Source organism: Lissotriton helveticus, chromosome 3_1 (assembly GCF_964261635.1).
Source record: "Lissotriton helveticus chromosome 3_1, aLisHel1.1, whole genome shotgun sequence".
In the NCBI taxonomy this organism is placed as follows: Eukaryota; Metazoa; Chordata; class Amphibia; order Caudata; family Salamandridae; genus Lissotriton; species Lissotriton helveticus.
Window position 1 is genome coordinate 1,815,677,245 of NC_136061.1, and position 24,218 is coordinate 1,815,701,462.

At 43.5% G+C, this 24,218-nt stretch overlaps 1 protein-coding gene across 2 annotated transcripts in view; it reads right to left on the bottom strand.

Moving 5' to 3' along the window:
* The window catches only part of ANO9 (anoctamin 9), a 769,113-nt gene that overhangs the window by 581,777 nt on the left and 163,118 nt on the right, over positions 1-24,218 (bottom strand). For both annotated transcript variants that reach the window (XM_078682729.1, XM_078682726.1), the window contains exon 3: positions 20,690-20,795. The gene's annotated coding sequence lies outside the window, so the exon portion shown is untranslated. The remainder of the gene's footprint in view (positions 1-20,689; positions 20,796-24,218) is intronic.

Consider the following 24,218-nt stretch of genomic DNA (forward strand, 5'->3'; position numbering starts at 1 on the left):
ATTCGAGTCAAATAACACACCCAGATAGGGAAAAAGCCTAACCTTTGCCAAAGCTTGATTGCTCATGCTGAATGTTTTGGACGGACTGACAGATCCAACTTACTCATAAACATATCAAAAGAATTCAAAAGGCTTTGCAGACCCTTAGCTGTCCTAGCCATCAAAACAGCATCATCTGTATATAAAAGTACCCTGAAGGGGTTGGGAGCTAATATGGGGGCAGTCTACCTTGGCTGCAACTAGTGCCTGTTCCAGCACATTTATACAAAGGGAAAATATTAAAGGGGCAAGAATGATGCACCCTTGGCAGACCCCTCTCTTTGTTTTAAAACTGTTAGTACATGCAGAATAATTTGAGTATCTAACTGAAGCAGTCATATTTGCATGTAGATCCCGTAAAAAACAAACTATGAGTCCACCCCATTTCAAAAAGAATACTCCACAATTTCTCTCAATTAACACAGTCAAAGGCCGATGTAAGGCCCATAAAGGCAAGATGGACTGACTCAGAATGGGCACCAGTTTATTTATTGATGCCCATATAAACATTCAAACATTGGTCCATAGTAGGTTTGTCTAGCCTGAAGCCATATTGTGAATCTGAGATAATGTTCTTTTCCTCCGCCCAACAAGATAGTCTATCCAATAACATTCACCCAGGACCTTTACAACAGACTTGATAAGCGAAATGGACCTGTAACACTGCAGGTTTTCGTTATTGCCCTTTTTGAAAACAGGGACCATGACTGCTGTGGACCAGGAGGCAGGGGGACCATCCCTGGCTGACAGATTGACAGGATCAGGGTCAGCACAGGCCCCAATATTCTGCATCACTGGCAAATAGGTCCGAGGGGATTCTATCAGGGCCCAAGGCTTTTTGTCTAGTAAGACTCATGATACCCTGTGTAGTCTCCTTTAGGGAAAATTTGACGTTTGACTGCTCCAAGTCAAAGTTCCTGTCTCCGGGGTAACAGTGGGAAATGAACAGTTATATATACCATCGCAATAAGTGACCCATTGACAGTCCATGATATGATGACATAAAGTAGAGGTGTTCTCTTGTGCAAAGCAGGGGTGGTTCATGATACACCTAAAATCAGAGCAATTTTTCCATGTATTTGCTTGCATAAGCTCATCCCAGGCTGTTTCCCTCAGGGCCATTTTTCTCCTATTACGTTCCTCCTTATATATATGCGCGGACAGATAGCTACAGGTACACCATCTCTGGGTGTTATTTTTAGGGCACATTTTAGGTTCTGTAAGGCCTTGGAATCAGGGCCGGACTGGCCGTAGCCAGCACCCATGGCATTTCCGCGGCGGGCCGCGATGGTGGGGGCTGGATTTCGACCCCTGAGGGCTGTTTTTGTTACCGGGGCCGGTTTATCAGTCCCTGTAACAAAAGCAGCTGTAGTGTTTTCCAAGTGCACGCGCCCAATTCAAAATCAGCAGGTACACAGGTGCCAAAATAAAAATATAATCAATTATAGAGGGACAACCCCTTCCGGTGAAGGTGGGGATAACTTTAGTCCTGTTGGAATTAACCAACTTGTCCAAAGAGAAAACGAGGTTAAAATCATTTAACAAAGTGTTTAGATCTGACCCTACTTTGGAGTGTTCCATATGAAATCACGCAGATAATTATCACCTGGGAGAACTGCTCAGATCATCAATGGGGGCTTTGAAGTCTCCACAGATGATTACATTCAACTGCCCCTCCTGATTCTCAGACAGTGTGTGGATGAAATGAGTCTAGAGTGCATAGATTAGAGAAGGCCTATATCCACATTTTCACATTATAAAAGTTCATCAACTGTGTGGCAAAAGAGCGTGAGAGGAGTATTCTTAAAACTTGTAGGTAGGTGCCCTGAACCTAATTCCTTGACCTGCCCTCTGCACTCTAAATGAGGAAAGATTATCATACCACCCTTAGTCCTTCCGAAAACTGAGTGGATTGCTGGGGCAAAGTATGTTTTGTAGCCCTCCTGAAAGAAGGAATTTGTAGTCTCCCAGGTCTCTTCTAAGAATATAAAACTAAGAGGAGCGCACGCGGCGGCGACAAGATGGCACGACTTGAAGAGCTCCGTAGCGCCGAGCTACGTGTTTACCTGAAGGGACCCTTCTTCTGCAGCGCTGTTGCTCGTAAATGGGTGTCAGTGTGTTGGAAACTGCCAGGAGTGCTGAGACAAGTTTTCGACCGAATTCCTGAACGGTTTGACTCCGTTCTGCTTTTAAATTCATACAGACTTGAAGCCCTGTGGCAGAGGGCAGAGGGCTCGCGCGCTGAGCGCAGAATTATTTTAACCTACCTTTTCTTCGCTGCTGAATACGAGCAGCCCTACAGCCTGCCCGTCCCGCTGAGTACGAGCGGCGGACGGTAACCTTATTTTAATTAACTCCCCTCCTATCCCGCCCTCTTGACTCCTCCCACCTCCCGCGTCACAGCCTATTTAGGCTCCGCCCACTTTCCTCAGTGCAAAGACTTGAAGTCCTGTGGCAGAGGGCAGAGGGCTCGCGCGCTGAGCGCAGAATTATTTTAACCTACCTTTTCTTCGCTGCTGAATACGAGCAGCCCTACAGCCTGCCCGTCCCGCTGAGTACGAGCGGCGGACGGTAACCTTATTTTAATTAACTCCCCTCCTATCCCGCCCTCCTGACTCCTCCCACCTCCCACGTCACAGCCTATTTAGGCTCCGCCCACTTTCCTCAGTGCAAAGACTTGAAGCCCTGTGGCAGAGGGCAGAGGGCTCGCGAGCTGAGCGCAGAATTATTTGAACCTACCTTTTCTTCGCTGCTGAATACGAGCAGCCCTACAGCCTGCCCGTCCCGCTGACTACGAGCGGCGGACGGTAACCTTATTTTAATTAACTCCCCTCCTATCCCGCCCTCCTGACTCCTCCCACCTCCCGCGTCACAGCCTATTTAGGCTCCGCCCACTTTCCTCAGTGCAAAGACTTGAAGCCCTGTGGCAGAGGGCTCGCGCGCTGAGCGCAGAATTATTTTAACCTACCTTTTCTTCGCTGCTGAATACGAGCAGCCCTACAGCCTGCCCGTCCCGCTGAGTACGAGCGGCGGACGGTAACCTTATTTTAATTAACTCCCCTCCTATCCCGCCCTCCTGACTCCTCCCACCTCCCGCGTCACAGCCTATTTATACGTCCCCCATGCGTCAGCGCAGCGGACGTGCGCAGCAGGCGCGCCGTAAACGCGCCGGAGTTGCGCCAGAGTTAAGCCCGTCTGCGCCCGTCCGCGGCAGGACGGGGCGAGGGGCACGTCTTTATGCCAAATTCACATCGTGCTCTTTTGAGGAGCTTACCTCCCTTCAGGGCCACTGGCCACTTTCTGAGCCTGTCGGCAGCCACATTGCCTCATTAGGGCTTGTCCCTCAACTCATGCCTACACCGACGATATCCCCACCGGCCTCTTTGCCGCCATGCTCTCCTACGCCTGACCCCTCTTCCCCTGTTCCCTCATTATCTGTCATTTTGCTCAACACCAGGTCGGCGGTCAAACACCACCATGAGTTGTTTGCCCTTCTTGATTCCGAGAAGCCTGACATACTTCTCCTGACCGAAACCTGGTTTTGTGATTCCTCCCTTCCCGCATTGTTGGCTGCTCTCCCCCCTTCCTATGTTGCTCTGCGCGCCGACCGCCCAGCAGGCAGGATAGGTGGTGGTGTGGCTTTAATTGCTCGGTCTGAATTTAATTTTCAACTTCTTTCCTTCCCTCCTATCCCCCCTACCGAATTCCTTGTAGTCCGTTCCCTTTCTTTTTCCCCTCCTATCACATGCCTATTGATGTACCGTCCACCCCAGCCTTCATCTCTGTTTCTGCCAGCATTTCAAGACCTACTAGCCACTCTGGCGGTAAACTACGCCTCGGTCTTAGTGCTAGGCGATTTTAACTATTGGCCTTCGGACCCTTTAGAATGCACCGCATCTAAAGAATTTACCGAATCTCTCCTTTCCCTCAACTTTGTTCCTCACATTTCCGTCCCCACACATTCTCACGGTCATATACTTGACCAGGTCTGGTCCCTCAATCTTCCTGTTTCCCTGGTGTCTGTATCCCCCTGTCCTTGGTCCGATCATGCCTTTATTTCCTTTTCCATCTTTCTCAACTCGGTGTCCAAGGTTCCACATGCCAAAAACACCTGGGCGCGGAATTGGAACCGAGTTGATCTTCCCTCCTTGACCTCCCTGCTTCGGAATTCCTGTCCGACCCTCTCTGGTCTTTCATCCAACTCACAAGCCATTGCTATTAATACCTGGCTGGCTGGAGGTTGTGATTCGGTTGCTCCTCTACGCCGTATTTCCACCCGTCGACCTAAGGACTCCAACAGGTAGTTCACTGACCACCTAAAAGATCTAAAACTGACCGTACGGCAGGCAGAGAGGCAATGGAGGAGAAATTACTGTCCCTCATTAAAAACTCACTATCTAACATCTCTTACGGAGTATAAAAAAGCTATTATAGCTGCCAAAACCATCTATTTCTCAACAAAAATAATGACAGCTGAAAATAAACCTAGGGAAATTTTTGGCATAGTGAACGACCTAGCTTTTTCCGATAGAGTCTCACCCCAAATTCCCCCTACCCAGTCCCTTTGTGATCAATTAAATACCTATTTTGTGGACAAAATTGTAACCATCAAAGCCAACATCCCCCTCCCCTCCTCTACTTTTGTCGATCCTTCTTCCCCCACTGTTCTAAGCCATCTTACTGTCATTCCCCCCATTACTGAGGAAGCATTCGTAGGGATACTCTCGAAAGTCAAATCGGGTTCTCCGGCAGATATCTGCCCGGCAAGAATCCTACAACAGATTTACTCTGCTTGTCCCCAGCTCCCCACCACTTTCCTTAATAGCTCCCTTACTCAGGGAGTGGTGATTCCCGCTCTTAAATCAGCCACAATAGTGCCCATTTTAAAGAAGCCCGGCGCTGACCCCTCTATCTCAGCAAACTACCGCCCCATCTCTTTGTTACCCTACCTGGGCAAGGTGCTTGAGCGCCATGTCACCTCGGTACTCAGCGCCCACATAGAAGCAAATGGAGGCTTAGCTTCTCGCCAGGCCGGCTTCCGTCCCAGGCACTCTACCGAATAGGTCGTGGTGTCAGTCCTGGACAACCTCAGGGAGGGTATGGATTACGACAATCGTCAGGCGCTGGTGCTCCTCGAGCTCTCCGCCGCCTTTGACACGGTGGACCATACCATCTTACTTTCACGTGTCAGGGCGGCGGGAATAGAGGGCTCAGCCCTGGTTTGGATCTCCTCCTTCCTGAGGGACCGCACCCAGGCGGTTCGGCGGGGGGATTTCACTACCACACCTCTACAAGTCACTTGTGGTGTCCCCCAGGGTTCTTCTCTCTCTCCCTTATTGTTTAACCTTTATATTTCTCCTCTAATCTTTGCACTTCAGCAGCTGGAGGTCACCGTGTACAATTACGCGGATGACCTCCAGCTCATCTTTAATCTTTCCTCCTCACCCCTTTCTATGTTAAATTTCCAATCTATTATGATTTTTATCAGGGACTGGATGAGCCACAACCATCTCAAACTGAACCCGGACAAAACCGAGTTGGTTCTCACTGGTGGTTCTTCCAGTCCCTGGAATTCTCTTTTCTGGCCTGCTTCCTTTGGTATTTCCCCCACTCCTTCCTCCACAGTTAAAACCCTGGGTGTCAAAATCAATAACCAACTCACTCTACACTCACATATCAGTTCAGTTGTCTCTTCTTGTTTTCTCACTCTTCGAACTATTCGTACTGTCTCCCGTTTCTTTTCCCCCCAAGCACTTAAGCTGATCATGTCCGCACTGGTGATCTCGCGGCTGGACTATGCCAATGCCATTTACAACGGCATCCCTGCATACAGCCTGCGGAAGCTCCAGATGATCCAGAACCAAGCGGGGAGCTTCATTGGCTCCCTGTCAAGGAACGCTCCCTTTTTAAAACCGGCTGTATGGTTTTTCAGGCTCGCCAGGGCACTGCCCCCGCTTTTATTTCCTCTCTGATCCAAGACTATGTCCCGATCAGAGAGCTTCGCTCCTCCTCTAAATCCCTCCTGCAAATTCCACGTTTTAAGCGTAAGAAGTGGGGTGGAGCCAACTTCTCAACTCTGGCTCCCACCTTCTGGAACTCCCTCCCTGATCACCTACGCTTGGCCACACAATATTTATCTTTCCGCAGAGATTTAAAAACGTTCCTATTTCGACAGGCTTTTCCCTTGTAACCTGCCCATTTTCCTTTGCGCTTGGTTACTCCGCCCTCTGTTGCTAGACCTTCTATTATAGCACCAAGAAACCGTTTGGTGAACGCTGCGCTTTACAAATGTTTTAAATTCAAATTCAAATTCATACACCTCAGTGCCTTCAATAATTGCTGCCGCCATCTTGTGCATTCCCGCAGCGGTAAATAAATGACCGCTATGCAGCCTTTCTTCTTTTTCACGTGCTGAGCTGTTTGATATTGCTCCAACACCAGCACTCATTATGTCTTTGGCAAAGAATAACTTTCAAATATATTGCTGAGTTCCTTTTGTCGTTCATTATTTGGAACTTTTCTCCCAGATATAATGGCAGCATTACTCCTCTCTATACTTAATTTCCTGTCAGCTGGTAAACTATTTTTGGTTTTGTCACAGTAAAGCCTCCTTCTATAGGGCAGGTTTGCTTCGTTTTTTCCAGTGCTTTACCAACGCACACAGTACCGACTTGCTAAAATATTTTTTGCTGCTTGTCGTCTTGTGCTGAATTGATACTTTAAATTATCTACATACTTGTAGGCTACTTTATCCTCAAGTATTTGTCACGGAGCTGCGATTATTTCTTGCTGGAGGTCGGGCTGCCTGCTATGTGCTTTTTTGCTTCTGCTCCTCTTTAAGTATATTTACTGCGACTTTGTTGACTTTCACAAGTTGTATCTTTGAATACACCTTACTTGCCTTTTTATCATGGATCACATACAGTCTAACAAACCTCATCAGGTTACAGGGGCTTCTTCTGGAGGTCGTAAAGACTCAACAGCCAATGCCAGTAAGCGACTTAAGAAGGACCCTTCTTCTCCTTTTAAATCACCTATTCCCTCACACTCGAGGACATCATGGACGAACTGCGCCTCATTCGCCACTTTATGTCGGATACCACTGCCACCCTCCAAAGAATTGAGGAGAAATGGTCCGGCGTTAATTTGAGACTGTCTGATGTCAAGCAGAAGATAAGTGACACGCAAGATGTCATTGCAATGGTTGATAGCCTTACCAAAGAAGTCACCCAACTTAAGAAAAGTACAGAGGATTTAGAAAATAACAACAGGTGCAATAATTTACGCATTTATGGAATTCCAGAGGGCTCTGAAGGGTCTGACATGATTTCCTTCCTGAAATCTCAAGTCTTGCATATCGGTGGCCTTCCAAAATCAATGGATTTCAATATTCAAAGAGTGCACAGACTAGGGCCCAAGAACGCATCCTCTTCCTTCCATCCTCCAAACTAAGAGGTATCATTGCTTATTTTCTTTTGTATTCTGACCTCATGGCAATCCTTAATGCTGCCAAACAACATAAACAGATGCTCTGGTCCGGTCACAAAATCTTTTTTAGTCAGGATGTCTCCAAACCAACAACCAGCAGATGCAAGGAATTCCTCGATCTCAGACCAGCCTTGAAATCTATGAACGCACGTTATGCCTTATACATCCCTGCTTTTTCAAACTGACTTATAAAGACAGAACATTCTCCTTTGATGACCCAGCTGACCTTCGGTAGTTCATTCATACTCATCGAGGAAAACTCATGGAACTCAGCAAACATTGATTATCTTGTTCTCTGTTATTTTTCTTACCCCCCAGGTTCTACGTATGATGTATCTTAACGTTAATCGTTCTCTTGTCTACCTCTTATTAATTTCTTTTAGGTCCTTCCTATGCTGATCTGTTGTTGGAAGTTCATGTCTACACCACTCGTTTGTCTATAATATTTGACTTATCGCATTGCTTTGTCCCCTAATGTCTGGTAAGTTCCCTACCTCCTTGTTCCATTTGTCTATCATTTTTATTCTTGGAGTTTTTCTCCCTTCCTTTTATATAGTCTTGGTACAATAGATTTGTTTCCTCTCTGTGTTCTTCCCTGTGAAGTGGCCATCTTGGCTTTCTGCCGTCCCCCCTCCCTCATTAATGCTCTTTATTTTTTGACCATCATGACTAAAGCCATCTGGCTGTCTGTCATCTCTTTTTCTCTAACTCTTTCCAGGCAACTGTATGCCCCTCTTCTATCTCTCTTACTTTCCCTTCTGCTTCCTTATCTCCCCCTTCTTTGGCATTATTCTCATACTCTTTTTTTTCTCCATAGCACCATCTTTTAAATTTCAGCATAAGGTACTTTACTGTTCTTTCATTCTTGTTACTGTATTATCACATCGCATACTTTTTTCTATTTTCTATGCCCTTTGATACCTCTTACTTTTCACTCTCTACGTGTATTTATTTCCTTTTCGTCTTCCTTTTTTTTTGACTGGTCTTTAGTTTTAAGCCTACGACTACTTAAATCCTATGGATGACTGGTTTCCGTGTTATCTCATGGAATGTTAAAGGTATTCATAGTTCTGTTAAAAAGCAGCAAGTTGTATCCCATCTAGCGAGACTGAAATGTCATGTTGCAATGTTGCAAGAAACACACCTCAAATTGCAAGATCTGTCTTCATTGCATAAACAATGGGTAGGAGAAGTTTTCTGCTCCCCGGCAGTGAATAACAAAAATAGTGTTGTTATTTTGTTCCATAAGTCTCTAAATGTTCAGTTACAAAATGAGTTTCATGATAACAATGGTAGATGGTTGTTTTTAAATGTTACTGTTAACAATGTTCCACTTTCCTTTTGTAATATTTATGGTCTTTTCTACCCTTCTTTCTTCGCATGCTGTGGATGATTTCATTGTTGGGGGTGATTGTAATCAACTTATGGACCCCTTTTTAGACCGGAAATCGCAAACCAAATATGTTCCCAATAAGATGCAGAAAACTTTTTACATAGCTATTTCTTCTAGAGGTCTAATAGACACATGGAGAACCTCTCACCCTGACACACTGGAATTCACCTTTTTCTCCCCTGTTCACAGATCTCATTCCTGTATTGACTAAATTTTTCTTACTCAACATGCCCTGCAATTCATGGCTAACTCAGAAATTGGCTCTATTCTTATTTCAGATCATGCTTCCGTCATTTTAGATATGGATTGCCCTTCACCTTCCCCCAAGTCTCACCGTTGGCGCTTTAATAATTCTCTTCTCTGAGACCCCCAGTTTGTTGAGCAATTTATGCTTTTTATGGAGGAATTCTTTTGCAACAATCTCCCCTCTACTTCTCAATTTCACTTTATTTGAGATGCCTTTAAGGCAACTACCACAGGCTTCATTATTGACTATATCTCCTAGAGGAAGAAAAAAGCTCTTCTAGATTCTTCTCTCATCCCCAAACAAATTAAAGCTCTCGAACATCAATATTTCACCACTAACTCCATTGATACTTTGTCGTCCCTCATCAAAGCAAAAATGCAATGCAACAAACACTCTTGGGACTCCGCATGTAATAATCTCCTCAAGTTTAACAAAAAAATGTATGGTGGACGCAGTAAAGCAGGCAAATCTCTTGCTAGTTATCTTAAAATCAAAAAGCAGAAATCCAAAATTGTCGCTATTAGTGACAATTCCGGAGCTCACCATATCACTGATAACAACATTCTTGACTGCTTTGTCCACTATTATACTTCCCTCTATACTCCAGAACATATTCCTTCCGCGGCACAAAGAGACTCCTTTCAATCTATCCCAAAATCTCCTGATGATTCTACAGACCTTTCACCCCTTGATGTTCCTATCTCAGAAAAGGAAATAATTAATGCCATTAATCTCTTAGCTAAAGACAAAACACCTGGCCAAGACGGTTTCACTGTTCGATTTTTCCTCCACTTTAAAAAATATTTAATACCTCACTTATTCTCCCTGATCAAGCATTTTCTTAACATAGGAGAGTCAAAGGGATCCTTTACCCGGGCTATGTTGTGCTTAATCCCTAAAAAGAATAAAGACCCCTCCCTTTGCAAGAATTATAGGCCTATCTCTATAAATAATACTGATTGTAAAATCCTTGCTAAATTACTTGCCATCCGTATCAACAAAGTTATTCCCGACCTCGTCAATATTTATCAATCTGGATTTGTCAAATGTAGGTCAATTACTCACAATTCGAGAACTCTCCTTAACATCATCCACCTTGCCTCTAAAATGAATTCACTGGTTGCTGCCATCACATTAGATGCTAAGAGAGCATTTGATAGGGTAAGCTGGGATTTTATGTTTGGAGCACTGAGATGGCATGGCTTTAGTCCCCCTTTTATCCATCATAGTCAATTGTTATACTCAGCTCCCTCTACCTCTATTTGGGCAAATGGTTGTCAATCTAAATATTTCCCCCTTCGTAGAGGTACCAGGCAAGGTTGCCCCCTTTCCCCACTTCTTTTTATTCTTGATTTAGAGCCCTTTCTAGAAAAAAATAAGACATTTCCCATTCTATACAGGTTTCCAATTTCAGAATATTGATATTAAGTTTACTGCTTATGCAGATGATATCTTACTTTACATCTCTAATACATCCACGTCTTTACATTCTATCTTCTCTTTATTACAAGAATATTCTTTAGTTTCTGGTTACAAACGAAATTTAGATAAGTCTGAAGCTTTACCCCTAAACAAATTCTGTCTTTCTCATATGTTTCATGGTTCTGGTTTTGAATGGAATCCTAGGAGCATCAAATGTCTAGGTGTTCTTTATGCCAATACTATTAGGGAACCCATTAAAATTAATCATGCAGAAATACTTAAAAAACTCTCCGTCCTCATTGAGGGTTGGTCCCCCGTTTTTTTATCCTGGTGGGGGAGATTAGCCACTATTAAAATGATGCTTCTCCCCATTATTCGTTTTTATCTCTCTATGCTATATGCTCTCTGTTTCTCTTACTCTCTCCTTTTCTAGCACTATAAATCGTTCCCTAACAAAGTTTTTATGGAATAATCGCAAAGCCAGGATTTCTCTTGCCCGCCTACAATAACCCAAAGACTTAAGTGGAGTTAACTCTCCTAACCTCAACCGATATCACTCTTCCTTTACGTTAAAACAAATATGGCCTTTTTTAACTGACTCTTCTCGCTCACCCCCAACTGCTTGGAGTTCAATAGAACTCGCACAACTCTCACCATTCTCATTTCTCACAGCTACTCGCTTATCCCAGCCCTGTAACGTTTTTCCACTCCCATATTCAACCACTCCAAAGCCCTTGCTCTTTCCTTGTTCTGTTCCCATCTCTCCGCTGAAGATTTTCTCTCCCAAACTCCAATTTCGTACAATAAATTCCTAAAGATTAACAATAGAGCGCTTTTTTGGAAGGAATGAATTGACAAAGGTATTATTATCTTTGATCATCTATTGAAAGACAATTCCCAAGGGAGTTTCTAGATATTCGTGAATTGTTTGGCATTTCCAACACACACTCTCTTCACTACCCTCACTGAAGGCTTCTCTGACTCGTGTCCTTTCTCTAGGTTGTTCTCCTACCACTCCTGCTCGGACCTCTTCCACCCCACTAGACTTTTCTATCCCCTTTAAATCAGCTGCCATCTACAAATTTCTTTCCCGTGCTTCTGTAGATAGACCTAAATCTCAATTCGAACTCTAATGGGAGAAGGATCTAGCCCAAGAATTTTCATTTCAGACTTGGAATTCTATATGGTCCAAAGTACACACCTCTTCCCGCTGTGCTAGCACCACAAAGAATTTATATATTTTTTATAACAGACTCTTTTTCACCCCTTCTGTACTGCACAAATTTAGATTACTAGAATCCAAGAAATGTTGGTCTTGGCCTTGTGAGGACAGTGATTTCCTCCATATGTTTTTCATTGTCCGTTGGTTAGATCCCTATGGTCTAGTATTTGGTCTTTCCACCAAATTCCCTTTCAAGATTGTACATATATTTTTGGGAGGTTCTTCACCTTTATGGAATGTTCAATATAATGTGCGTACATTTATAGACCTATACTTAGCTATTTCTTTTCGGATCATCACAACCAACTGGAAAGACACTTCAAAAATGTCATAGCAGCTTGGTGGAATTTGCTGTCATCATCACAGACTTGACCGTGCCTTCACCACCTCCACACCACTAATAATCAAAAAAGACTTGCTATGGTCACCTCTAACCACTTTTCCTTCCAGACATGCCTCCTAAATTACTCATTTTTCTTTTTTAAGTACCCACTCATATTTTTACCATCTGTTCACTTTTAAGTGTATGCAGAAATATTTGTTTTTGAATATGTATTTCATGCCACCCTCTCTCTCCCCTCCCCTCCCCTCCCTTCTCTTTCTCTCTCTTTTTCCATCATCTTAAAAAAAACTTTAAAAGGCTCTTTTTCCTTGGTATATTTTATACTTCCCTTTTATGGGATTGACTTACTTCTGTGTTATTTAATATCATTTCACTTTCCATTTAATGCCACGTTTCTGTAATATTGTTTTACTATGCTTATAATTTTCTATAAAGCTTTATTAACTCAAAGAATATAAAATTAAACACCTTAATAAAAGAAAGACAATTCGGCTCCTTGAATTTAGAAGCAAGTTCTGCAATGTTTCAGCTTAGCTGCTTGAGATCGTTGCAGTTACCAATGGCTGAATCAACATAAGAGCAGACAGGAGAACAGGCTGGAGTAAAAAGAGCTTGGGCTGGTGGAGGAGCAGGAGACTCAAGTCAATCACAGAAGCCCAAGGACTCAGAGGGGCATATCTATTGGCGGTCAACAAAAGGGGCAAAATGAGGCTGCCTGGAGAGACGATGACTTTGGGGCCCAACCATAGTTCAAGGTGCATGGCATACTATTACAGGTCTATAGAGAAATCTTAAAGGGAACACCTGGATTGAGGATGGTGTGGCTTATCTGAAACAGCTTCTAGCAGCAAGTACTTGCTCCGACACATTGGAGCAGTTGAAATAAATAGCCACACAATCACCATTAAGTTTCTTTTTGCCATTCCTCAGCCAGCAAACCCTTCTAACCATATTAATCGGGTTGGAAATGGAAGGGCCCACATTCGAATGTGTGCCAATCCATTGGGACACTGTGTTTTTTAGCTGGGCATATGACTCAGATGTATGACTAATCAAAGACTGCACATTTCCAAGGATCACAACTTCGGGAGTTGCTTCTGGAGGGAGGTCAATGATGGGGACAGAATTTGAACTAGGCTGACAATCACGATTAACAGGGCCAGAGCTGGCAGAGGGAAACATGCTGCCTACACCGGTTTACCCTCTTGGTGGATACGCCTGCCCCTGTTTACAGATTCCTCTTGTCTTGATATCCATGCATCACCCTCTGGGAAACTTATGACGATTGGGTGATCCATTGTCTGTTCAGGCATGGTCTGAACCAGATGAAGCAAATATAACCGACGGAAGCATAGTACCCATTATTCCTGCGATAGCTTGCTCAATGTTCCCACAGGCCAGCTCAAAAGGATGAAGTAGCTCCTTGATTAGGGATTCCAGCTTTGTATAAAGCAAATCCTTCCAATATTAAATTTTTTTACTAATAAAAGCATCATTGGGGAGCCATTACTCCCTTTTCAAGCAGTCCAATCCCTTGCGTGACTATGGAAAAGAATCAGTTACATGCTCAGATCCATTGACATTCCAGACTGGGTCTCCCTCACAGGTCGACAATTCTGTATGACATACTATCAGCTGAGCATGAGTAATATTGGGGGAACGGAGGAGCCCGTATTCGGTAAGCAAACAATGTCCGTTGGTACACCCGCTGTGAGAGTGAAAACTTTATCAACCCTCACCTCTTGAGCCAATTCTTCCTCAACATTCGTTATTTTCTCAATAAAACCCCCCAAAACAGAAGACAAAAGGGATTAAAATGCGCCCTTCCTACTATCATATATGTGAACACAAATGATGGCCTTGCCAGGGAGCAGGTGGTGAAGCTGCTAGACGGAGATGCAAAGCCAAGGAGGGTGGCCTTACCCTGCCTCATCCTGGCGCAGGACAAGCAGGCCCTTGGCCCAGGATTTGCCGCGGGGTGTCCCACGCAGTGGGTCAGGTAAATGTGCTTTTTAACGCCGATGTCAGCAGCAGCTGTGGGTGATGAAAAGGGCCGCCTCCTGGCCCCAACAGAGACCTGGGACAAGTAGTCCCTGCCAGAAATACTCCAGAATAGCGGGTCATGTAAATGCACTTTATAACGTGTTATAATACATGTACAAAATGAAGAAGACCCCTCATGTCAATGCAAGCATTAGCAGGAAGACGAGTACAGATGTACATGTTAAAGGAGAAATATAGGACTAAGTTAGTAGAATAAAAAGCACAAATGGAGTCTAGACCTTGGGGAGGGATACAGACTTTAGTAGAATAAAGAAACATAATTAGACACAGCAGAAAACGAAAGTTACAGGAACCCATTGCAAGAACAGGTCTCTGAGGCAATAAACAGATTAAATAGCACAGAGGCACATACATCATAGGTGGGAGGTTAGGCCCTGTGTAGCAGTAGACATGTAGGAGTAGAGCATTGCTAAGCTTGAAAGAGACAAGCCAAGGGTGTGGAAGTGTAACAAATAACATGCGCACATGAGTCTTTCCACAAATGTGTGATTAGCTGTTTTTGCAGTAAGTATTACCTTTTGATACAATGTTGTGCTTAAGCAAATGCTGATTAAATATGGAAATGTATGACATATTTACGGTTGCATAAGTATAAAAGAAACAGTCAACCATATTGTAAGCTGAAGCTCAGATTCAAGTTCCACGGAGCTGACAACCTTCTGTGCGCTTTTTATATAAACTCTGTACTATATTGCCAACAGAAGTCGTGTTGTCTTTTTCTTTCATCTGGCAACATTTGGCAGAGCGAGCCAGGAGTTCATCTCGACTGTGCCCAAAGGGGGATGCTGCCTGCTCTCAACAGAATAGATATCGTACACATATCAGGTATCATATCTAGGATGCTTGATTCCGGTCCAGGAAAGACATGGCTTGGCAGTTCGGGCTGGACTGTTCCCATGAGGCACAGGGTCAAGGCTGATTTGCATATGGCCATGTCTGAACTGGGGTGGTGTGGAATGCAAAAAACACGATGGATTTAGGCCCAGATCTCTGTACTGGGGTGAATGTATGACATTGTTCTGCATTCTGTCCATCAACTGTTGTTTTGCATTTGTCACCCCGAGTGGATGGGTATGCTCAGACGTGAGTCCCATGCTCTCCACACCACTGGAGTCAAGCTATCCTGGCTGAAGATGGCTGATAGCCAGAAACCGGTCCTAGGATGCTTGATTCCGGTCCAGGAAAGACATGGCTTGGCAGTTTGGGCTGGACTGTTCCCATGAGACACAGGGTCAAGGCTGATTTGCATATGGCCATGTCTGAACTAAATGATCAGTCTCTCCTCATTTCTGGGCACTGGTTGGTTGCCACTGAGAGTTATTCCTGCGGGTAAACATATTTCTATCAGTATTATACATAAGAGCCATTTTCATTTCATACAGATTTTATGTGCATATGTGCAAGATGGCAGAATATCAGCAATAGCCATCGAAACGCGTCGACGCCACTACTGCGCAATGAAGAGAACAAATCTATCCTGTAGACAAGATAAAAACGGGTCCAGGGTTAGATTTTGTGACTGTCAGGTTCTCAGATGTGTAAAATTTAATGACTAATTAGCAATGTCTTTGTATGTCTCTCCCTTCATGTGATTTCTCTTTACAGGAATTTGTGTTGATGAAAATTTATTGTAAATGTGTTTTTAACCATTCATGTGTGTAAAAACTGTGCTTATGAAATTGTAATATGTTTTAATGTGGGCACGTTTTGTGCTGCTGGTTTTAAGGTTAATATTTACGGAAAAGACCTTTTTGTTTTTAACAAAAGATTAAATTCTTGAGCTATATAACTTGTGTGTTGGTATACTATAGTGTGTAGGACCCAGTGTCCATATGTGGATGATTTCTATGAACATAGTGTGTATGAAATTACAGTTTGTCCACCAAGGGAAAGCCCCCTTTTTTTCTAAAATCCTCTTGTCCAAGACTTGGGCAGAGAGCACGGTTAAATGGTATAGATCAGCCTTGACGAGATGGATGGGTTGGTGTACGCGAAGGCCTGGAATCCATGGTCACAGATGCACTCCACAAACTAAATTTCTTGTCTGACCTGTCGTCTGAGGGACTAGGCCTACCGTTCCATTAATGTCTTTTGCTCTGCTACTGTTGGCAGGCCATGGTCCGACTGATGGCTACCCGGTGGGAGAGCACCCGTTTGTGCGCCGATTGCTGTGGGACATCCACCTCTCCTTGCTGCCGGAGCCTCTATACTCATCTTTTTGGGATGTCAATCAAGTTCTCAATTTATTTCTCTCATGGCAACCTAGTAGGTTTCTGTGTAGGATAGAACTCTCTGCCAAATTAGCCATGTTGCTGTGCCTGATGTCATATAGAAGGATCTCAAATGTAAGGGCCCTTCAAGTTACAGGTAGAGTATTTTCCATAGAAGGGTCTACTTTACAGTTAGCAGACGGACTAAGTCCAATACTAGAATCCTCTTATACTAGGTGCTTGTCGAATCTCCCAGTAGTGCAGGGCCTGAAGACCTACAAGATGACTGAGGAAGTCCGGCAGGCGAGAAACTTCTCATTGCCCTGCAGAAGTCGTATAAAGCTGTCTCTTCACCCACGATCGGCCGTTAGGTACACTGTGTCATGTACGAAGCAGGAATAAATGGAGTGTTCGAACCACATTCTGCAAGAAGGGGAATGGCCTCAAAAGCATTTCAGCTGGGTGCCAGAAGAGGCACTCAACGATACCCCATCAATCTGATTAACAGTGAAAAATATATGCTTTAAGTGGTGGGTGGAAGTAAAAAATAGTGTTTGAAAGTTGGCTGTATCACCTTCGGGATGCAATGGTTTTCTACTGTGAAATCTAGGTCTTTAACATTGATTAAGGAGCAGTACTTTCCAATTGCAGAAGAATGAAGTTCCCCTAGGAGACTGAATGCTCCCTGTAAATAGCACCAATGCTGACAAAGAATGCTTAAGCAATAATAAAGGCAATGTAGTCACTGGTAACGATACTTGTAATGCATATAGATGTAATTTTAGTCCGCCAGGAATGTAGCATATTTAAAAAACAGGAAATGTGTGAAGAAAAAGCAAGAGAGACTAAGTCAATTTTGCGATCACCTTTCAATCTGGATAAGTTTGAAAGCTGCTACCTGTGGTCTGGGGGCACCTGAGGATCCACAACGCCTTCTCAGAGGATCTGTAACTGCTTAAAAAATAAAGTACTATTAACAGATAAATGAGGTGTATATAAAGGAAGAAGCAAGATGTTAAAGAGAAATATTTACATGTTCTAAAAATGTGAAAGAATATCAAAACTGGAGACCAATGATTAGGCTGGCATCCTCAGATTGATTCGTAGGAACAGTGAAACAGAATATAGTATGGATGATGGATGGCCTCAATTGAATTTAGAAAAGCTCCAACCTTCCCTTATAAATTAAAAGTCTGTTTTTTATATTTGACTATGAATTAAAAAACACATTTCATCAATTGTGTATTTCTTTGATGAATGCTTGTTTCCATATTTTTGCGTATTGTGTTGGAGTTCAAATCCTCAAGACTGCTTCAGCCACGGTCCCCAACTTCCAATACTGATACTGATATGGGGCCCGTATTCCTCAGGAGGGGCCCCTTTTTCCAATAAAGATTCAGTGAAGATCCTTGGATTGCAGTAATGATTAAGTGGATGTTTAACCCCTTGAATGCTCATGACGAGCTGAGCTCGTCATGAGCCACGGCGCTCCGGTGGAACGCTCGAATGCGGGGATAATTCCCCTGCAGTGCTGAGCGTTCCACGGGAACGGGTGTGGCCGTGACGAGCTGAGCTCGTCATGAGCACAGGAGCGCCGTGCCTCATGACAAGCTCAGCTCATCATGAGCATGTGAGCGCTGTGCGCGCCCTCCTCCCCCCAGCACAGGTACCACTGATCTAGACCAGAATCTGAATCTATTCATGTTTTGCTTGCAATTCTAGTTTTCCATCATGGGTACTAAAGATGCCCGTCATGTAAATGACAATGGCTTTTATTTATGTTTTAAGAACTAAAACATAAATAAAAGGCATTGGTATTTATAATGCCAATAGCTCAAACTGCGTAAATGCGAGACCTATTGCATTGCAAATGCTTTTTTCCAATTGTAACTTCATAAGATCAGTGAACAACCAGTTCTAAAATCTGATTAGTCATAATGTTGGCTGTCAATGAGAACCATACATAATAGTAAGATGAATTTGAGAATGCAAATTCTTTAGAGTCCACAATTAGTTGGAGGGCTTACATGGCTTATAGATGTTTTTGAATAGCAGTGTATATGAGAAGTACTTTGGTAATGTGTGTGAGATTCTGAGGCATGTTACAAATTTACCACATCAAACATTTAACTGAACTTTTAATATTGGCTGAAGTTGAGAGATTTGTGAGGAGCAGCGTCACATTTGGATGTCATATCCAAAACGTTCTTAACAATTGTCATCTATCTTCTACCAACTGGGTAAGTTGATGTGGCACTGGGACTGGGTCCAATCAGAATTGGTAAACGTGGAAGACATGAAGTCAACAGGCACCTGATAGACAGGAATCTAAGATGACATCCCGTATTCGAGGAGGCATGACCAATGGATGACCACAGACACTAAAGTAGTGCGTCTATAAAATTCCCAGATGCAGAGATAACACAACCCGAGGATAACTTTGAACACCATATCAGTAGGCTTATTGTGTCCCCCTAGCAGCAGAGGTGCGGTATTATATATGTAACCACAGATACCACAGAAATGGGCCATTGGTGTTCACCCAGTGATAGTAAAACAATGGTGCTCTAGCAGTAAACTGTAGGTAGAATTAAGAGGATGAAAAAGGTTGAGACTTGAACATACCTTTTCAGGTGTTTGTGACCACTGCAATGTGAATGACGATAGGGTGTAATAACACAGTTGTTTCACACGTAACCAAAGAGAAAGACCTAAAACAATAATCTATTTCACTGCAACTGACCCCAGATTTCAAGTTGAAAAAGTGGTAGCTTATTTAACTCATCAAGTTCACCGAGATGTTGGCCATGATAAGCCTCCGCCGTGAGTATACTTAGATTTAGAGGCTAAACAATAGAGCGGCCGGGATTTGTCGTAGAAGTTTACGAAATTATTCTCCCATCAGACATGTTTTTTTACCAGCCTGCTCCGTTTCTCTGTCGCGCGCACTACACAGTCATGTCAGCTAATAATGCGATGCTTTGCATCTTAAGGCAACTGTATGACAGATAAACATTTTGAAATTGAACAGCTAGGTGGAGTTTCCTTTAAAAATGAAGCACTTGCACATTTCCTCTCGGTGAATGAGCGCGCCCGAAGAAATTGCATCGAGAGTTTTTATGCTTAGGCGCTTTGACCCGGAGTATCGCTGCGTCAAACGTCCAGTGAAAGAGCTTTGCGTGGAATAACAGGGCCCGATTTTGCGCTAATTACACAAAAGATGCGAGTTGTTTTTATTTGCACTGTGCTGTAAGCAGGAAGCTTAACTACAGGGTTACACCATAGGCGTGCACATATGCTGTCCGGGCAGGCACGGTGAGAGGAGACAGGGAGGGCACAAAACATTCCTCCCTCCCAATACAAACAACACGAGCCGTACATGTGCACATCGCCTGTCCGGGCGCGTCAACATCTCCTGTCCCCGTTCCGAAGCTAATCCGACAACAATAGATCTCACCAAAGCAAGTAACGCATGCACTACGTTGCTAGGCGAGACCTAAAAACAGAGAGGAGCGTGCCGAGCCCTTTGGGACTTCATAGTTAAGACCATAAAAATTTAAGGATTAATTGAGTTTGGAGGGGAGAGTTAAAAAATGCCCAGGGCTCCACAGTAAAGTTAAGCAATAGCAGGCTGCAATGGCGGGATCTGCTAGCTGTCCTTGACAGGAGATGTGTCAGCATCGTAATCTCCTGGAAGGAGAAGCATATCAGAATATAACCATTATCATGATTAGCCCAAAGCAAAAAGAAGATTTCTGATCATTTCATGAAACCCCTAAAAACCCTGCTCTCCCTTCCCACCCTTTTCCACTGTGGGCCATAAGGTTTGCTGATTTCCCAATTTTACGTTTATGATCAAGTTCGTAACAGAATGGCGTTTGAAATAAAACACTACACTGAAATAACAGCATTATAATCAGCGTTCTCTTTTCTATCCTTTCTCCTCTGGGAATACTAAGGAAAATGCAATGCAAGTTATGATTACATCTTCACAGTTGTAGCGCTTTGCCTATTCACAAAGATTTGCAATACATTTCCCACACTTATCATTGTTCTCACCTTGTCTAGAACGTTCTAAACAGATATATCCAATACGAGGTTAAGTAAACAATAAGGTGAACAGCAGACACTCTTAACATAGCTCATAAAAAAGATAATATTAGAAACAATAAAATCAAGACATTGATTACATATCTACTGCAATACAATAACACAATGACCCAGGTCTAGGAGAACTAGTAAAACAGCACCAAGTACTAACCTGTTTCCAAGACTGCTTTCAGTTACTGACATATATTGCTGCCTTTAAACACCATATAAATATTATTACTAAACTGACACATATGTACAGCTTCAGTTCTTATAACCTGTAAGGGAAGAAACAAGCATCAGGTGCTAAGTACAAAGGTATGGCACAGTGGCTCTAGGAATAGAAGCACTTGATTACATACTGTTAATGGTCCCGGAGCATCACACTGGGATTGGTAATCAATTATGTATTCCTCAACTTTATGAATATAAAAATAATTTATTGAGCACAAGCAGCGAACCAGAGGGGCACTACCTTGCTGGCGAGACAAAACTTACAAAAGAAACAGGAACATACTATAGAAATTAACTAAGTGGCATCTGATAAGCCTTTATGCTGCTGACCACCAAGCTTTTCTTGCAGTAGGACTGTTTGAGGGATTTGACATAACCTGTATGCATCAATATGCTAATCTTAAGACGCACTAATATAAACCAGTATGGTAAAAAAGTTAATTCAGACTACATTGTTTATGTTTTCATTATTCAACAAAGAAATATAGATAACAAGACACTTGTTCTACACTGATGTCGTATTAGGTGTCTTATCGATGTCACCGTCTCAAGAATTTGACACTTTCACAGGGTCTTTGAACGAGATAGACAGAACAGCATCTACAACAAAGGTACACATACTGATGATCAGAAGGAGCATTGCAGATTCCTTACCTTATACTCCACAGGTGTCTGACTGGATCTGGAAATCACTGAGCCGTCTCCTTGCGCGCCAGGAGGAGGCCGCGCTCGGCTTCATGTGGCATCGCCCACCCCGGAATTGACAGGTGTGGTGTTTACATTGGCACCACCCCAATGCACTAACCTCAGTTCTTGTCTGTTTTTCCACACCAGAAGAACGAAGCCAAGCTATGACTAGTGTGCCAAAAGTGAGATCCTAAAGAACAAGTTACTTACCTTTGGTAACACTTTTTCTGGTGGATACAGTATCTGCCTGTGGATTCCTCACCTTGTGAATATTCCCCTGCGTCAGCAACATTCGGAAATTCTTTTGTAGCTCATCACGCCGACGTGGACGACGTCACAGAAGCACGGCATCGCGCGCGGCTCCGCTGACGTCACTGACTCCATAATAGAACTCCGTTGGCGTGATGACATCAGTTCCGCTCTTTTATCCGTGCCTTCGAGGCACATAGACGGACCGACAACAGTAGATATATACACAGTACAAAATATCCAAGGTAACATACACAGTGTGCAGACAATGCTGGAAAGCATTTATAACAATACACTTCCTTCGATAGTAATACATATATGCATTAAAACATTGTCACTATTGAAGGTATACAAGGGTGGACAACGGGGAGGCGGGTGGGCCAGTGAGGAATCCACAGGCAGATACTGTATCCACCATAAAAAGAGTTACCGAAGGTAAGTAACTTGTTCTTCTGACGGATACATCTGCCAGTGGATTCCTCACCTTGTGAATAGATTCCCACAGCAGTCCCACTCCCGGAGGAGGCTGTCCACCCTTCTATACCAAGAAGTCTTGAAGGACGGTGTTGGAAAGTGGGTTATTGGTAGGGGCAAATGTAGGTCTGCCACTGGCAATAAGGCCACTAACACATGATAGGACTCAGCATAGGTCGTAGAAAATTATTCCTTTGCTGAACCCTTGGTAACGTGGCTGCGAGCAGACAGGCTTAACTTCAAAGACAGGTATGTAAAGCATTTAAAAACACCATTACAGTAAATAATTAAGACACAACACAAAATAAAAATCCAACTCCAATTTATAAAAATAGGTAATATTTTTATCTTTTAAATGACACCAAAACGAAAATAATCCACTGTAGGGAACCTGATATATGAATTTTTAAAGATTAGTCACTTTCTAGTGCTTAGAAACCAACAGCGCCCCTTTAAGTCTTTTTGTTTTCTCTGTCAGGGACACACCTTTATAAATTGTTCTGAAGAATTCTCACCACTGTAGTGGGCCACCTTCTTCAGCAAGCGGGGTCCAGTTAGAACACCTTCCTGGCGTTCTGCTTGCAGGTCCCAAAGTATCCAACACACAATCCAAGGTTCTGGAATCTCCAAGAGGGACCTTGAAAGTGTGAAACTTCAATGCCGCAATCCACTTGAACAAAACCCCATACAAATCCACTGGTACTCCAGGCTTTGAATTCTTTGTGGGGCTGTCCAGGTGAGCTCTGTTAACCTGTAGCTTGCAGGGAGTCCACTCTTAGTCCTTTGGCAGCAAGGTAATCCACAGGGCTGTAGTTTTAGATTATGCAGTCTTCATAGGTCATGCCTTAGAGTTCCTTGCACACAGCAAAATCTTCAGCAGGGTACTTCTTGCTTCATTCAGTTTCAAGCAGCAGATCTGGAGGGCTCTGCCCCTCTCAGGTACTTATTCAAAATTCTCTGGGTCAAGCACCAGGTCACTGCTGACCAATGAGAGCAGGGCAACTCCTCCTAGTTATGACCACATCCTGTGGAGTGTGGCATTAGTTTGTCCCAGAATGCATCATCCTTCCAAATCCATAATGGCTGATTTTCCAGCAAGGAGGTAAGAGCTGGCTAAACACACCCCCTGGGATATCTCATTTCCATGGACCATCCCAGTAACATCTGCAAATTCCTTTCTTAAGCCTAGTCCTGACTCTGGGTCACGACTGTCATTGTGGACTAAAACCCAGGCCTCCCCTCTTGCCTTTGAAGAGCGTAGTTTACGACGCCTCCTCCTGGCCTGGAATTCCTATAGAACAGATCACTGCCCTCCCAGCAGCCTGGCTAATCCACTTAAATCTGACCAATCAGGGCAGACCACTGAAAGGCTGAATTTGGACTTATAAACAAGAAGGTCTCATAACTTATTGTATGTACACTTTAGGAGAAATTCAACAATATAATATTGTTGGATTTACTACAACCATTCTGGGAAGTCTTTGAATGGTCCGGCTAGTCCTCTCCTATCAATATTTATTAATCAATCACTTCCTACCATGTTAACCTATGGGCCATGTGGTTTGCAATGGGGAAAATGACTTGCGCCACTTTTGTAGCACCAGGGCTTATAAAACCATATTTTATAAGTATTTCCCAAATTTCTACCGGACCCCCACCCCCTGTGCAACTAGGGGAGACTTCAGGGGTTCTGAATCTGCAGAAATATTGCAGATCACCCTTACCCAATTCTTCCAGCATCAATGTCGAATTTGAGCACCTCTTTAAGACAATGTGGGGAGTGAAATGTAAAATGTCACTTTACCCAGGCTTCTAAAAACTCATTTTATAAGGGCGCTCCTTATAGATAACTGACCCCCCCACCCCATGGATACCTAGGGGTGACCCTGGGGGTCCCTAATATGCAAACAAATGGTAGGTTTTTAATTTTTAAGGGCCCCTACCCCCAAAGTCGAGTTTGGGAACAATTTAAGGTTTAAAAAGCTGTTCTGGCCACCAGTGCAGTTTTTAAACTGACCTCAGGCTTCAGCACTGCACACATGCTGGTGCAGAGAATC